This window comes from Acomys minous (genome assembly GCF_964271855.1).
Source record: "Acomys minous genome assembly, chromosome: 17".
Classification (NCBI taxonomy): Eukaryota; Metazoa; Chordata; class Mammalia; order Rodentia; family Muridae; genus Acomys; species Acomys minous.
Genome location: NC_140500.1, coordinates 6,375,743 through 6,393,544, shown reverse-complemented (window position 1 = coordinate 6,393,544; position 17,802 = coordinate 6,375,743). Strand labels below are relative to the sequence as shown.

General features: G+C 44.7%; 1 protein-coding gene across 1 annotated transcript in view; it reads left to right on the top strand.

The window, feature by feature from the left end:
- The window catches only part of LOC311587739 (uncharacterized protein), a 99,930-nt gene extending 86,201 nt beyond the window's left edge, over positions 1-13,729 (top strand). The window contains exon 5 of the mRNA XM_084764877.1: positions 13,629-13,729. The gene's annotated coding sequence lies outside the window, so the exon portion shown is untranslated. The remainder of the gene's footprint in view (positions 1-13,628) is intronic.
- Positions 13,730-17,802: the final 4,073 nt, after the last annotated feature.

The window sequence follows — 17,802 nt, the reverse complement described above, 5'->3', positions numbered from 1 at the left end:
TCTCGTCCTCTATACCATCCCCCAACCCCTGCCTCCTTCCCGTAGAATAATGCACACTTGACCATTCCTAATGTAAGAGTTAATGACGTATTAGAACTTCAACTGAGTGGGTCCTATAAAACTCCTCAAGGCCGGAAGTCGTGTGCCAAGCTTGTATTTGTCCCCACAACACACACAGGTCCCTTTGCTATGGACGCTTAGGGTTTCTTCAGCTTTCTCTCCCAGAATCCCACAGTAGACTGTGGACAGGAGGCACCCTGTGTTCTATTTATGGGTCCTCTGGGCATTGGTTGCCTAGGGCAGTGAAGCCTGGCCTGCTTTGCCAGGAGAAAATGACAGGGAAAAATCACGAAGGACTGGTAACATCCATGACATCTGCATGGGGCCTAAGTGCAGGCCTTTGAGTGGCACCTTCTTCTCTGGGAGAGAGAGGAAGGGCTATTTCTAAAATCTTTTAGTATCTTCTGCTGAAAGGAGCCATATGCCACACAATGAAATGTATTCCAGGCAAGATGCATATACATTTCACAATAAACATGTATGCAAATCTCACAAAGATTCATTTGAGGGACAAGAATGTGCTGTTGTTATTCATATTGATGCTGTGGGTGGGGTATGTCCCGGTGCCTCTGCTCTCAGGTCAGCTCTGTTTTGTACTCCTTCCTACTCTGTCCTATGGCTGGACAAGCACAGTTTTACACAAGAGAATTCTGGGATTTCTGTTCTGTTTTGGTTTTGGTGAAGAACTTGTTCCCGGCCACTAAAATTTAAGCCTCGATAAATCACAAGCTTGTAAAGGGCTGGCCCATATCCAGTGGGCCTGGCAGGTCTGTGAGTGTCTCCTGGGGCACATTTTGGGTGGGAAGAGCACTTAGCAGAGCTCCCAGATTCCAGAGTGGGGGGCCTGCCTGGTGCCCCGGAGTTAGAGCGTCCCCCTTTAATGGTTTGGAACACAGGGCTGACTTCTAATTGGAGCCAGTGGTGAAATTAGGATGCTTTGGGAAACTCATCTTCGCAAGGTTCCTGCTGCCTAAATGAGTCTCCATTGCAGGTGATGGAGGAGGGAGGACGCGTGGGGTCCCAATAATATTGTGCCGACTGCAAATCAACATGAAAATTCAGAAATCAGGGCAGCCCAGGAAATTCCATTCAGGGAGTGGAAGGCCTGGCTGCGTGGTGCTGTCCCTTTAATTGTCCCCTGCGCTGTCTGTTGCTTCCCATCACATATCCTCCTGAAAAGCCATATTGCTGCAAATACATATTTAGGACTTGATTACAAAGTCTCCTCCATTTCCATGTACAAGTCAGAGCCTACTGTGACTGATTAGAACTTCCAAAGTTTGGAAGGGAGGTTACACAAAGTGTTGCTTTTAGGATGCTTGCAAGTCTTTAGGAAGAGCTGCTAAGCCACAACAAGCTCTGTGACGCTGCACGCCGGGTGCATGCGTACTGCAGGCTGACAAGATGCCACATGTCCTTGGCCATCTGTCATTCGTCCTACCTTTCCATCCGGTCTACCCTAACTGTGGTGTGTGATCCAGTATTCACCAAGCATTTCACCTTCTGATCACCCAGTCAAAGCAAAGCAGCCGGAGTCCTGCCTGTGTGAGCCTCAATAGTACCCAGACAGCACAGGAAACAGTGGGAGCTGGGCCAGTGGCCAGTCAAGTCAATTGATATGCAAGTTGAGGGCTGAGATTGAACCCTAGGAGCCATTGTGAAACAGTACTGGATGTGAGTGTTGGTTCCTACAACCATGGCACGTGTGGGTCCATGGCACTTGCAGGAGCGCCTCAGTTCCTGGTGAGAGACCTTGCCTCAAAAATCAAGAAAGATGATGCCTGAGGAATGACACTCAAAATGACCCTCTGGCCTCCACATGTGCACTCATACATGCACACCTGTATACACACACATTTACACACTGTTTACACACACAGCATTCAGAGAAGACTTTTTCGGAGGCAATTCTGCCATGTCCAACTTGTTTTCTCCGCTCCTCCCCTGCCTTTCCTCTGTGAGCACCTGTTCACTCCAGATCCATCTCCTTCCTCCCACTGGAAGGGCCTCAAGTAGCCCCGAGCCTCTCTGACCACAGTGAGTCTCCGTTTCCCTTCAGCTCCCCCAACACGTGTGTGGGTGCAGCTTGTCATTGGGTCAGACTCTGGTCTCTTTTATGGAACACAGCTGTGTAAGAGGCTGTGACTGCTGGACCCCAACTTAGAATTCAGAGCTTCTGTCTGTGACCTTGAGGAGTGAGACGTGTCTGCCTACCCCTGGGGAAACATCCACCCCAAGTAAGCTTCAAGGATCAGGCTTTGCATCCATCCGTTTTCCTTGTTGCTTTTGAGGAGAATGGGCTGATGAGCACCAGGCGTCCAGAGGGACAGAGGCTCCTGTTGGCTGTGAAAGACAAAGGGGATGGTTTTCGTCCCGTTTTGATTTTATGTGAGGAGCCCTGGTGAGGTGAAAGGTCTAGAGGATGGGGAATGGGATGGCACAAGGATGTTTGCACTGAGTTGGCGTGAGGCCCTGAGATGAGGGGCAGAGGCAGAGAGAAGGCCAGGCCTGTTCGCCCTCATAGATTCGGCACCTTCTGTGCACAGAGTCCTGGTGTCTTCTGGGAAGAGAGCTGTTAAGAACATTCCTTCTACGGGTCAGCGTGGGGTCAACTGAGGGCAGCACCCCCATTGGGGCTGGCTCTTACTCTTCTTGAAGTGGACAGCATGTAAGGAGGTGAGAGTGAGAGAGTGATGCTGGCTGCCTGTGGCAACTGCAGGAGAGTCTAGGTGCCTGTTGCTTCACGCATTCCCTTTGGTGTGAGAGCTTCCTCCCATGAGCAGAGACCCATGCGTGGGACAGGGTTAGGACTCTGGGGGTTATCCCTCTTGAGGTATGATTTCATGAGTACTTGTAGTCTGCAAGTTTGGGGTCATTTCTCTACCTGCTGAGTTGTGCATCACTGTTGCATGCTGTTGTGCATTACTATTACATGCTGTTGTGCATCACTATTACATGCTGTTGTGCATCACTATTGCATGCTGTTGTGCATCACTATTGCATGCTGTTGTGCATCACTATTGCATGCTGTTGTGCATCACTATTGCATGCTGTTGTGCATCACTATTACATGCTGTTGTGCATCACTATTGCATGCAGTTGTGCATCACTATTGCATGCTGTTGTGTGCCAGTAATACATGCTATTGTGTGCCAGCAATATATGGTGCTGTGTATCAATAATGCATGGTGTTGCGCATCACTAATGCACAGAGGTGAATTATGCTGGGTGCTGAGTTGTGCATCTGGTACCCAGTTGTGTAACACTAGAGCTAGGTTAATGAGTTATGTGTTTCTAGTGCTCAGTGCTGAGTTGTGTGTCTCTAGTGCTTGATGCTGAGTTGTGTGTCTCTAGTGCTTGATGCTGAGTTGTGTGTCTCTAGTGCTAGGTGCTAAGTTGTGTGTCTCTAGTGCTAGGTACTGAGTTGTTTGTCTCTCTAGTGCTAGGTACTGAGTTGTTTGTCTCTCTAGTGCTAGGTGCTGAGTTGTTTGTCTCTAGTGCTAGGTAATGAGTTGTGTGTCTCTAGTGTTTGGTTCTGAGTTGTGTGTCTCTAATGCTCAGTGCTAAGTCATGTGTTGCTCATGCTAGGTGCTGGGCATCACTGAGGCTGGGTGCTGAAGCAATGGGAAAAGGCTGAGGGAAGAAGAGAGATTTCTTGTCCACATGTGGGACACATGTCTTCCTATGTATGGTAAACTTGTTACTTGCACAGCACAGAGGCAGGCCTGGACCTTGAGCGTTCCAGTGGAGCCTGAACAGGCTGAGTGGGAGAGGTGTTAAAATAACAGTCCCCTCCCACAGATGGCTGCCTCATAAAGTAGATTTACTTTCAAAGAACTCTGAGCAGGCTTTTCAACTCACTCTCAGCCCCATGGAGTCCCCTACAAGGTTAGGGAAAGAGGGAGAATGCAGATGAAGTCACCAGGGGGGACCCAGTCCTGGGTGTGTGAGTCACCCCCTCTCCACCCTGTGCTCAGGGGCTCGCTGGGATCACAGTAGACGGAGGACCAATTTGAATCCTAATTTCCATTCACTAGCTGTGACTAAATCACTCATAAAGATCTTTCAAAAATGCCAAAAAATTCAGACCACACCACTCAGCCCCCTTAGCAGTCTTAGGTCATGCTCCTATAGCACTCTGAAGTGAGAGATGACTGTACGACCATTCCTTCTTATTAAAGCTGTAGGACTGAAGGTTTTGGCAGGGGGTATGCAGAGATGGTGGTGAAGGTTTTTTTTTTTTTTGTAAGTTTTAGAAGAAAAACGAGAAATTAGAGGTTGATTTTGAGATTTTCTGCTGATTTTAGAATGTGTGCAAGTTAGTCAGATGTTTCACCTAGGTATGTAAAAAGTCTGGTTGTCTTTATTGTTTAGAATATAACCAGATTTAAGAGGGGGAAATATTGAATAAATACATGTAGCAGTGTGTGTATGTGTGTGTGTTTGAAGGTTGGATATACACTGCAAACTTTGAATATCTCTGGATTTCAAGAGGAGAGGAAATTAAATCAGAAATTAATTTCTATAGAGTTTAGGTATATTTCGAAGACTTGACTTCGACTGTTAACTATTTCAGATATGGGGGTCTGGGGACATGGCTTAGTGGGGACAGTTCTTGTGGCACAAACATATGGAATTGGTTTTCTAAAAGCCTGGCACGGTGGCATTTAGCTGTGATCCCAGATTGAGGTTGTTCATGAGAGAGAACAGGCAGATCCCAGGGCCTTGCTGGCGAGCCAGATTCACCAAACAGGAAACTCCTGGTTCAGCATGAGATCCTGGATTCCCTACTTTTTGCTGCTGTGGGAAAACACTATGGCCCAAACCAAATTATAGACAGAAGTGTTCATTTTGCCTTAGGGTTCCAAATAGGAAGATTATAATGGCTGGAGAGGCATAGAACAGGCCTTCATAACAGGAAGCTGAGTGATCACATTTTCATCTCCACCAGGAAACCTAGACAGAACAGGAAGTGGATGAGGCAGTAAGAGCTCAAAGCCTACCCCCCAATGATGCACTTTCTCTATCAGGCTCCAGTTAAGAAAGGTCCTAGGACTGGAGAGATGGCTTAGAGGTTAAGAGCACTAGCTGTTCTTCCAAACGTCCTGAGTTCAATTCCCAGCAACCACATGGTGGATCACAACCATCTATAATGAGATCTGGTGCCGTCTGCTCACATGCAGGCTGAATATTATATACATAAATTAATAATAATAATAATAATAATAATAATAATAATAATAATAATAAAAAGAAAGGTCCTATAGCCTCCATAAACAGCCTAATTCCAGAGGTGGGCATGCAGTTAGTGGTGGCTGGGCTCTGCATCTGTCTGTGAAACCATCACCCCCTACCCAGTAAGGGGCAACAACATCCTCCTATTGGATGGCAACAGACAGTGAGGTTTAAGATAGATGGGAGGCAACCTCCTGACCTTCCAGTTCCAGATGATTTCCATGAATTGAATCTGTTTCTGCCCTGAGTACCTGGGGTGGTTTCTATTTCCTGGTCTGGACTTTGGCTGAACCATAGAGAGAGAAAATGTCCAGGTGGAGTTTCATAAGGGAGGAGGTTTCTGCAGATGGAACAGAGAGCTGAGCCATAGACTGACCAGAAGAATTGTGGCTACAGCCAGTGATGTTTCCGGAGAAGGCAAGAATCAAAACAGTAAAGAAAGATTTAAATGAGTTTTTCTCAGAGAGTCAAACACGAAACTAAAAGTTTGGGGCTCTTCTTTATACACTTAAAGAAAAAGTAGACACATTTCTCAAGTCTAGAGACTAATGGAAATGAGAGAGGGGGCAGGGGAGAGGCGGTTAAGGGGAAGGGAGGGGAGGGAGGGGAGAGGAGGGGAGAGGAGGGGAGGGAGGGGAGGGAGGGGAGAGGAGGGGAGGGAGGGAGGGGCTATTTGTGAGAGTGTTGTGCTATGTGAATTTTTTACGGCGGTTGTGAGTTCTACTAGTAGCCTGTGAAACAATGCTGTGTATCTGGCAGCAGAAAGAAAGACAATTGGTTTGTTTCTGTTCCTGATGATGGGACCTGGAATTATATCTGCCAGGGATCTCCAGACAGATCTTCCCACAGAGGTAGGAATCAAGACAGTCAAATGTGATCAGATCTAATGCTAGCAAAACCATCTGGGAAGTCTAGGGTTCTAGTTCGCAGCACATCTAGGGAATGTTGAAACTGAGACCTCTGCTGCTTATAAACGAAAACCACTATCATGACATGATGTCACTGGGGAGGCCTGGGTCCAGACCCTCTTCCCCAGGCCATGGGTTCATAATTTATCCACTGAGCTTTGCATTAATTTTAGTATCAAGGGAAACAATGCTAACATCATCATATTTCTGGGAAATTAATTTAAATTATACGTGTAAAGCACCTTAAATTGAAAAGCATGTAAAAATATAAAGTAGGCACATATGTTTTCAAGTGGACAGACTATTTCTATGTGTGCGGTTTCTTCTAGAATTTTTTATTCACAGGGTGTCAGAAGTGTTCAAGTCAGCAGCATAAATATGCTAACTGGAAGTAGATGACCAAAATCTATGGTGGCTTTGAAGAGGTTCACTGTAACCTCAATTGTATATAGGAGAGAGAGAGAGAGAGAGAGAGAGAGAGAGAGAGAGAGAGAGAGAGAGAGAGAGAGAGAGAGAGAGAGAGAGAGAGATTGAGATTTAATTAAAACATTCAGGGCATCCCAAAATATATCAAGTCAATAATGCCCAGATAGGCCAATGATTCCATCCTAAAAATTAATCTGCAATGTTTTCAGAATTCAAAGCAGAGTCTCAGGGCACCCTGTGCCCCTTCTAGAACCACCTAGGATAGGAAGGCTGAAGGAAGATAAGAAGAAGAGAGCAGAGAGGTGGTGATGCCCATCTGCCAGCATGACCCTGGAGGCAGAGAAAAGAACTCTGTAGTTACTCTTCTGTCTTTCTACCTGCCAGGTTGCCCAAGGCTCATCTTTCTTTGAGAATGGCTTTGACCTCACAGAGCATCTCTGGATTCTGGTAGCACAGTCCTCTCTCCTATCATGAGAATCAGGAACATAAAAGGCTCAGCTGTTTGTGTTTTTCTTCTTGTTTTCCTCCTCTCACCTCTGTCTAGTCTTTTCATAAATTCCTCTTACATCCTTCTGACATGAGCTTCTGTCTGTGTTCTGGCCAGATGCTGACTAGATCTTGGCTCCCTCAGTAGATGGGGCTGTAGAGAACAACAGACAGAAAGGAGTGCCATGGCAGGTGGCAAAAAGTGACACAGCAGTTTTTATTAGTTCCTTTCCTGTTGCTGTGAGAAAATACCAGGACCAAAAGCAACTTAAGGGAGAGTATTGTTGTGGCTTTTAATTCCAGAGGGCTAGAGTCCATCATGCCTGGGACGGCATGGCAGCGTGAACAGGAAGCTAGCTGGCTGCATCATATTCTACCTCTACAAGGGAAGCAGAGGCAGAGCAGGAGGTGGGACCCGGGTATAAACCCTCTGGCCGTCTCCCAGTCGCATACTGCTTCCAGCAAGGTTCCATCTCATGAAGGTTTCAGAACCTTCCCATGCAGCACCAGCCAAAATGGGGACCAAGTGTTCAAACACACGAGCCTGTGGGGACCATCCCTTGTTCATCCCCCCGCAGAGTTCTTCCAGGGAAGGGCCCATAGTGTACTAGAAGGATCTCCCCCAGCCCCTCCCCCAGCCTTAGGGACTGCATCTTCAAGTGTGTGCTGTGACGATGCTCTTTGTGCCTGTCTTTCACCACTCTCACACCGAGAGCTTTTATTGAACTGATTTGTTTCTATTCTGTGGAGAGGAAGCTCCGCGTTATCCTTCTGATGACTCGCATGTGGAATTTTCCCTTTTGGATGACTGATGGGTGTTCATGTTTTATATATGCATCACTCAAAGAGGCTGTAGACAATTTCAAACAGTATTGTTACTGCACCTGCGGTTTGACTGGTCTGTCACATGAGGCCAGCTATGTAATTTGGAGTCATTACTGTTCAAAGAAACTTTGGGGTACTGGAACACTGGATTTTCACATTAGGAATGCTTACACTGAGGTAAGGACCAAGCTCAACTCAGGGGGCTCAAGAACACTAAGTGATGCCTTTCAAAGTACGGTTCAGCTACACTCTTGCAGATATTTCCTACCTCTTTTTATCACTATTTGGCTAAAGAGGAAGTTTTAAGATGAACACTGTTGGCAGTAGCATCTTTCCTGTCTCTCTCTCTCTCTCTCTCTCTCTCTCTCTCTCTCTCTCTCTCTCTCTCTCTCTCTCACACACACACACACACACACACACACACACACACGTAAAAATAGCTGTTGTTCATAAGTTAAGATTGTCAACAGAAGATGAAAACACACAGTGCCCTTTTCCGTCTTACGACCTGCCCATCCTCCCTCCCTCTTCTCTCTCGTGCTGGGAGCCCTTCCTTGCTTTGGTTACTTTCTGACATGTCACTCATATTATTATATTTTTCCTGTGTTCTGTCAGAGAGATCAAGTTTGCTATTGTACAGTCTGCTGAGTCTCTTCTACTACTAAATCTGACGAGTGACATTAGAAGCTAATCTTGTTAGAAGCAAAATAATTAATATACTCTATTAAGTTTCCTGTGTCATAGGATAAGGGCTCCCAATGTGGAAAATTCCAGCTGATTTTCAAAGAAGAAACAATGGGCATGGCATTCTGAACTGTGTTGACGTTTCTCTTCTACACAGGGGTCACTCATAGGGTCAATTTTCTCCTTTCACCGTGTCATATTCAGGAATTGAGACCAGGTCATCCACCTTGGCAGCCAGCACCTATACCCACTGAGCAATCTTGCCTGCCCTTCATCAGCTCTTAAATGACACATCCCATCAAAATCATCAAGCTATTAGAAATAGGCTAGATTTTCATTTTGGCCCAAAGAATTCTGAATAGCAGTTTTACAAACCACACAGAAAAATTGGCAGAACAGATTGCAGAAATTATAACTAAGCTAGAGGACATTTTCTATTTCTAGAATGAAACGTTGCTCGTATCCAAGGAGCATTGTTGTTTTGGGTTTGGGCTATCTTTCCACAGAAGCCTGGGAGTTTATTTTGCATCCCAGCCTGTGAGCAGAGCAGTTAGGTGCTAGAATAACCCATGTCTGGATGGAGGCTAAAGGGATGCGAGCCTTCTGGGACTTGGGCTGTATTCCACACTCAGGTCACAGTGACCTCGGGGAGGAGGCACTGAATTTCTCATAAAAGCTGTTTCCCCAGGGGCTCAAGAGACAGTTGGAACGAGGGAGACTCAGAGAACCCACAGGCAACCTCTTTGTTTTACAACTGAGGAAGCTTAAACCAAGAAAGGGAAGTTGTTCATTTGTGGCCCCTGAGTCCAAGTATTCAGACTCTAGCGCTGTCCTCTTTAGAGGCCAGCCAGCCTCCTAGACTGAGGTGTGTCTCTGCTTGGCTCTGCACTATACCCAGTGTTCCAGTGTACCAGGGCCAAAGGACTGGCAAACAGACCCCACCCTGCAGGAGTCTATCTACCCAGGGCCTGGTTTTCATCAGGGACATTCACAGCTCCTGTTCTTGCTTAAGACTTTTCTTTTCCTAAATCTCAGTGTCTGTTCTAGTTTGCTTCCGGTCGCTGTGATGAAATGCCTGGAGCAAAGCAGCTCAGGGGAAGAGAACTTTGTTGGATTCTACTTCCAGGTCACAATCCCTAGTGAGAGGAAGTCCAAGGCAGGAATTCGGAGAGGTTGGCTTTACTCCATCCGCAATCAAGAGCAAAGAGGGAATGAATGCATGCATTCTTGCTTGCTAGTTGGGTCTCTCCCAAGCAGCTGGCTTCTGCCTCAAAGTATTCAGGACTCCCTGCCTAGGGAATGATGGGCTGTATGTCTTTCTGTGTTGACTTACACCCAAGGCGGTCCCCTGAAGAAAATCACACAGGCCAACCTGACCTACACGCTTCCCCACCTCAGGACAATTGTAGAAGTCAGTTCTCTCCCCCCCACCCCCTTGGGCCCCGGGAATCCAGCTCAGGACATCAGTCTTGGTAGCATGCACCTTTAAGCAGTGGACCATCTAGCTAATTGTAGGCCCCACCCCTTACATGTCAAGATGCCCCAGTGCTACCACACTGGCAGCACATTAGCCATAGCACATGAAAAAACAAAGTTTATCTGCAGCTGTAAAATATATACAATGATACACACACACGTGCACACACACACACACACACACACATACACACACACACACACACACACACACACACACACACACACACACACCATTAAGCAAAGGTGACCCCTTTGTTCACCGATGCTGGCATCCACGTGTTTATTGATAGGCTGTGTCTCAGTACATATTCTCTGCCAAGCACCATGTATTGTCTTAGGGAATTAATGCACCCAGCTCCTGTCTTCATCAAGAATAGGCAGTGAAAACATGTCAGTGCCTAATTGGATTAAAATACTCACATTTCTTTTCTTGATACTCATTTTAGCTCTCTTATCATTGTTTTTTATTTTATTTTTATTTTAATATATATTATTAATCTGGTTTTTAAAGATTTATTTATTATTTATACAGTACTCCACCCACATACAAGAAGAGGGCCCAGATCACATTATAGGTGGTTGTGAGCCACCATGTGGTTGCTGGGAATTGAACTCAGGACCTCTGGAAGAACGGACAGTGCTTTTAACCTCTGAGCCATCTCACCAGCCCCTATTAATCTGTTTTAATGGTCATTCATTTTTTTAAAAAAGTTTTACTCATCTTAAAAATTGAACCACTAGCTGGGTGGTAGTAGTACACGCCTTTAATCCCAGCACTCAGGAGGCAGAGGCAGGCAGATCTCTGAGAGTTCAAGGCCAGTCTGTTATACAGAGAAACTTTTAGGACAGCTAGGGTTGTTACTCAGAGAAACCATGCTTTGAAAAACAAACAAACAAATAGCAGCAGCAACAATGACAAAACAACAACAGCAAAAAACCACTCTATCTAGTTGTATAAGCCTGTAGTCCAAGCTACTCTGGATGCTGAGGCAGGGAGAGCATAAGTTCAAGGCCAGCCTTGGTGACTTAGCAATATCCTGTCTCAAACGCAGAAAATACCACAAATGGGAGAAGGGAGTGGTAGAGTCCTTGCCTAGTGTATGCTGGGCTGCACAGCCAATCTAGAATCCTAGAAAGCAGCATGCGAAAGAAACAGAGAAGAACTTGTGACAGAAGATGTCTAAGTAGGTAGTAAGCGCACGGAAATGTGTATAGTAATGTGCGGCAGCAGAGAAATGCAAATTAAATCAGATACTAATAATACACATCCTTCAGCAAGAGGGTGAAAACGTCACAATGAGAATAGAGCAAACAAAATGTCCGAGTCTGAAGCCACGAGGACCTCCCTCACTGCCGGTGGGGAGGCGCAGTGTGCCCAGGTCATAGCGGCCGTAAGAAATTGTTTGGAAGGATCGACTACTCATAGATACCCACTATGCTAGTGTCACGGAAACCTCACTTCCAGTTATATATTCCAGAAAAACGTGTGCTTATGTTTACCATGAGGTAAATAGAAGGATGTTTATGTTAATATTATTAACAGCAGCAAAAGCTGGAAATAATCCAAATGTAATAAAATATAAATATATTAAAATATAATAAGCAAATCATATTATATTTAAGCCATCTAAAACTGTACATGAATGAAAATTAGTGAAGTCATTAGCTAACAATGAGATCTATGTGCCTTATGTTGAGTGAAAAAAAAAAACTAGAATGCTGAAAAGTGTTTGATTTGTATCCTGAAGTAGATTAAACAGCTTTAGGGTGCCAGAGATGACAATAATGAAGCAAACAGAAGAGAGTGGAGGGAAATACCTTGGATTCTGGGTGGGTATGTTCTGTACCCTGATGATGACCATGTAGGTAGATTACGTGAACATATATTAAAGACACACAACAAATATATCCTTTATAGTATGCAAGCTGAATCTCGATTTGTTTTAAAATTGAAAATATGTTCTTAACATTGGGTAGAGTGCTTGTCAAACCAATATAAAGCCCTGAGCTCAGATCTACAGGAGCCATATGCAATGCAGAGCATGGAGGCATGCACCTGTAACCCCAGAGGGAAGAGGCCGGCATGGGAGGATCCCTGAGGCTTGCTGCCAACCTGGTGAGCTAATTAGGGAGCAGCAAGCTCACTGAGAACGTGGACTCAAAAAATATGGGGAGCTACTTGAAAAGATACTCAACATCAACCTCTAGCCCTCATGTGCATGTTCATGCATGCACGTGTACACACACACACACACACACACACACACACACACACACACACACAGAGTCTGGAAGGAATCAGGGCTGTGCAGTGACAGCAGCACACTGTTCTAGAGACATAAAGATCCACCACACCCAGTGCCCCCCATCAGTGGACACTCTCAACTGACAGGCCTACAGTTGGCCTCTAATATCAGAGCCAATGCCGAATGTTGCCCAACTCTTCTATTAAGTTTTCTGTCTTCTCTTTATAGACATAGACAAAAGCCCTTTAATCACATTTCTTGCAATGTCAGATTCATGGATCTGGCGCAAGAGTTGAAATATCCCACGAAAACGTAGCATAAAGGCCAAAGTGGTTGTCAAATAGGGGCCCCAAGTGAACAGCGTGTCTGTGTGAGGAGGAGGAGTCCCTCCACCAGCATGGGCAACCTCTGAAAAGTGACATCATCAGCGTGTACTCTGCCTCCCATCTTCACCACACTGAGACAAGCGCGAAGCTTAGCTCAAGGGTGCATGGGGCTTTAGCATTGTAGCAACAAGTCGTAATTCAGCTTGCATGTGAGTCTTAACCAATCTCATAAAAGTGCTGTGTTATACGTCTGGTCGTAAGCTAATTAAGCTTGGAGCAGTCATCATGGACGGTTCCGAGAGTATGTGCCACAGCTCTTGGAAGAATTAATGTCTCCTTTGGGGTGTGGGAGAACAAGGGGGTTTAATCACTCACAGCCTTTTCTCACCTTTAAATGTGTTATGGAGTCAAAATGTATTTCTCGGCAGAAAAATCTAGATTTTTGGCTCACAACGTTAAAAAAACCATGTGTCCCACCCCAGCAACTGATAGCTTTTTAAGCTATTAATAGTCTGATCCCTGTATACTTGGTTCTTTGATATTTTTAGAGTCTATATTGGAGTGCAATAAAATTGTTCCTCTTTCGTCTTAAAAAAAGTAATTATTGAGACCAGATTCTGCCAACAACAACTTTCAGAATAAAATAATAGTATGGAATGGTTAAAAAACTACACTTTCACCACATTCCCATTGTTCCAGAGAGAAGTATTTTTAGTGGTTTATTTCATGAAAACAGGGCGTTCTGTGTAGGCCATTATTACCTTAGTTTATATTTACTGTACTTTCCTTAAAATCACGCGGGTAGGGGGTGTAGAATGCATGCCTTCTTTCAATGGGGAATTCAGCTCACTAGAAAGTCAAATCAACAGAAAACCACTTCAGGAAATGATTACAGCCAAAGGTATGAAATTACACCCACCTTGCTAATTACTGCTAATCTAATTTATTTTTAGCTTCTAAGACAACACCTCAAAAACTCACTCCTTCTACATGACCTGTATAAAGTGATTTATTTTCTCAATAAAAGGAGCCAGATAGCAATGGCAAAGACAAGGTAAGTGTCCAGGAGAAGGGGCTTCCAAACCAGAATTCTCACTTATAGGCCTGCACTGCCTCTGCCATCCATGGGGAAGGAGGCATGTGCAAACCTGCAGGATGCCGATGTGGGCTTATGAACCAGTGCTGCTTACCTGCCAAGGATGGTAGCAAGGACCCAGGCAGAAAGACTCAAAGGTCAAGATATGTAGAGTGCGACCAATTCATCATCTTCCCTCGAGCCAGGAACTGGGGACTTGAAGTCTATGGGATGCTGTGGAGTCAGGCATTTAGGATCCTGAAACTCATACTTTATAGCTAGATCTTTGAAATTCTCTAGGTCTTGAAAGATTCTCACTAAGGAAAATGATGTTTTAGGGCCCTTGGTCATTAAGTCACCCAGGTACACTTTCCCAGCTTCCTTTTCTTCTTTGTACACCCATTATATGTAAGCTGTCTCTCTATCCATCCCTCTTCCACACTCTAGATAAGACGTTCTGATAATCTTTCTATAAGTCACTTACTCTGCCTGGAGCAGCCATGCCAACAGAATCAACACTGTGCCCTTCTTCTGAACCCCATGCTTTTGTCTAAAATATGAACAAAACCTCCAAAATTTAAAAAAAAAATTAGTTTTCCAAAGTATTTCCTTGTTCTAAGAACACATTTTCAAATTATGTGTCAGTACTTACTATTTTCTTTTAAAATGTGAACAAATTCATCAAATTCTCCAGCCAGCCCCTCTCTAATCCCTAAAGGGATAGGAGCTGCTCTTTGAGTGTTGATGGTAGCATAGGAAGCTTCATGCCGTGCCGTGTGTAAGTACTAGTAGAGTTCACTATAGGCTCCCTCTCTCTTTGTGTGTGTGTGTGCGCGTGTGTGTGTGTACGTGTGTGTGTGCGCGCACACACATGCATGGAAGCGTTAGTTAGCATTTCACTAGAGATATTTCTAATATGGTTGCCAATGGCTGTCAAGATTTTATTTGAATTTGAATGTAAATTTATTAACCTTAGGTAAAGCATAAGAAGCCCTGTCTCCCCTGTTACTCTATGCACTTGGTGGTAGCAGCCACCCTCGGTGCACCCTCCCCGCGGCTGAAGAAGGTTCTGGCAGATGGGATGGTGATGCTCTACAGAGTCACCTGGCTGGGGCAGAGAAGCGCCTCTGTCATGTCACACTGCTTAGACTGTAAGAAGCCATGGTTTCCCACTGAATAAACAAATAGTTTCAGGTAACAGGCAACTGTAAATGTTGGTCATTTGAGGGGCTAGGTATAGGAAGCCATAGCTCATTGCTGACTTCCGTCTCCTGACTTTCTGGATTGTTCTCTTTTCTGGTGACTTAGGCCATCATCTTTTGTTTGATTATATCCTTAGAGACTGTGTTTTTAATCATGTGTGCGCATGTGTGTCTGTGTGGGAGTGTGAGCAACCTGAGTGCAGGTGTCCTTAGAGGGTAGCACTGTGCTTTGCATCCCCTAGAGCTGCATTGGGCACCTGTGAGCTCCCTGAACTGGGCAGAGACTGAATTGGTGTGAGCTGAACTCGGTTCCTCTGTCAGAGAAGTTCATGTCCTTAACTGCTGAGAGACCTCTCCAGCCAAGTTTAACTGTGTCTTAATTACCCTTTCTTTTCTAGTCTAAGTGCTCTCTGCCCAAGGCATAGTGGCCCTCCCATGTAATACTACTGCACTTGGGTTTTGGTAGAATGGATATGAAAATGACCCTGTAACCAAATCTTACAGATTCAGTGCAACCAAAACACCTATAACATTCTTCACAGAAATATATATATACTAAAATCCAAACATAACTAAAGGAAAATGCTGGAGAGATGGGCATACGAGATGTCCATATATAGTGTAGAGCTATCCTACCAAAAGCAGTATGGTGCTGGCACAAAATGCAAACATGCAGGCCAATGGGATTAAATAAAAAACCCACAAATGAGTGCTCATAATTACAGCCATCTGATAGTTGACAAAGAGACAAAAACAATATATAGTAGAAAAGACAGGGTTAGGGTTAGGGTTAGATAGAAAAGACAGCATCTTCAACAAATGGTTCTGGGAAAACTGAATGCCTACAAGTAGAAAAACAATCACGTGAAAAAGAAACCTACACCATCAAAGAATCTTTGCTAAATTACATATGGCAAAGGATTGATATCCAGAATATACGAAGAAGTATAAAACAGAGAATCAAGGAAACAAATGAACGGTTTAGAAATTGGTCTTGGGATCTAAACAGAGAGTTCTCAATAGAAGAAATTAAAACTGTTAAGAAATACCTCAAAACGTGTTTACCACCCATAGCAACTTGTGAAATGCAAGTTAAGGTTGGAAACTTCAGCTCATCCCAGTCAAAATGGCTAGGATCAACAAAATAACAAGTGCTGGTGAGGTTATGGGGGGAAGGAAAGCCCTAACTCACTGTGGTGTGAGTGCAAGTTGGTACATACACACAATGGCTTACAATAAAGAAAACTAAACCATAAAATCTATAGATCATATTGAGCGAGATAACAGACCGGGAAAGACAACGCCACATGTTCACTCTCATCTGCAGTTCTTAGTGCCAAACCTTCAGATATGAATTACATGTGGAGTAAGTGCAGAAAGCAGGAAAATATAAAAGAACCAAGTGGGGAGGGATATGAGGCAGCAATAGGAGGATGCCAGGGATGGGAGGACAGGAATGGAAAAACGGGAGGGGCAAGGTTAATCCAGGAGGAGAAGGGATGGGTGACAACACCACGGTTGTTTGGCAGAGCCTAAGGAGTCATACTGTGTAAAATTATGCGCACACACACACACACACACACACACACACACACACACACACACACACACACACTAAGCTACTTGGGCTGACAATGCTCCCTCAAGAACCACAGACTAACAAAAATACTACTATCAAGTATCAAAAAACCTATTTTGAATAATTTTTCAGGGTAGACCAGGTGACTCAAAAAATATGGACCATCAGTGTAGCCCTGTTTTGTCTCTCAGAGGTTGAGGGTAGAGCAGTCTTACTGGAGAAACCATACGGCAGTGCACAAGAATAGGATTATGTGAGCTGTATCTAACCGGAAACATAGCCTGAAACCTCCCTCCCTATAATCTAGCTTCCACAGTACCAGGAAGTACTATGCAAGCTGCCAAGGGATCCGAGCAATTGCTAGTCCTGCCCTGCTGCAGCACCTATGAACCACACCAGCTACCGGCATGGCAAGACATTTGTTGAGCTTCAGTAAGAAGCATTCACATGGCCGTGGGAACCAACAGTTGTCTAACTCGGTATAAAAGCCCATATATAGGGAAATCATACCTGGCACTAGAAGCTGACCAATTTCTCAGGGCCAGTGCCTGTCGTGGGGCTTACAAAAGCATCAACTCCTGCCACTATACTACCCTAGTGTAATTCCTTAACTGCATTCTAAATCCTGTCCATAAAAGTCTCGCTACCACCCTTCAGCAAAGAAGCCTTTTTTTTTTTTTTTACAACAAGTGGAAACCTTCACAGAAAACCACACCACTGGACACAATACAAAGATCAAGGGACCGTGGGTAGCCCAGCCCCAACTGATACAGCTACGTCACAGCTCCTGTGTTTGTGGTTCAGAGAGCATCAGGGAAGTGGAAAGATCCCAAGAGCCCAAAGTCCAGGAAGTCTGCTTTGAACCAGTCTCTTCTAGAAAAGGTAGAATAAACATGAGAGGAACAGTGTCAATATCAAAGCACCATTACCACGGAAGGAGGGAAATTTCACAGCATTCCATCCCAGGGCTGCCCCCCAAAAAACCCATAGGCAACTGTCCCTGGGATGAGCTCCCCAACGTTATCTGCTAAAAAGCAGCCATATACACACAGCAACAGCAGCAGGACTCAGTAGCTTGTGTTTATGTATTTGTGCATGTGTGTGCATAACAATAATCAATAAAGCATCATTATCAGTTTGAGAGCTGGTGGGCAGGAAGGAGGAAAGGAAATGGAGAAAGTGATGTAATTCTATTTTAATTGGAAATTTTATTTAAAAAAATTAAAAGCTATTAAAATGTCAGTCATAAAGCATTGTGTGTAATAAACTAC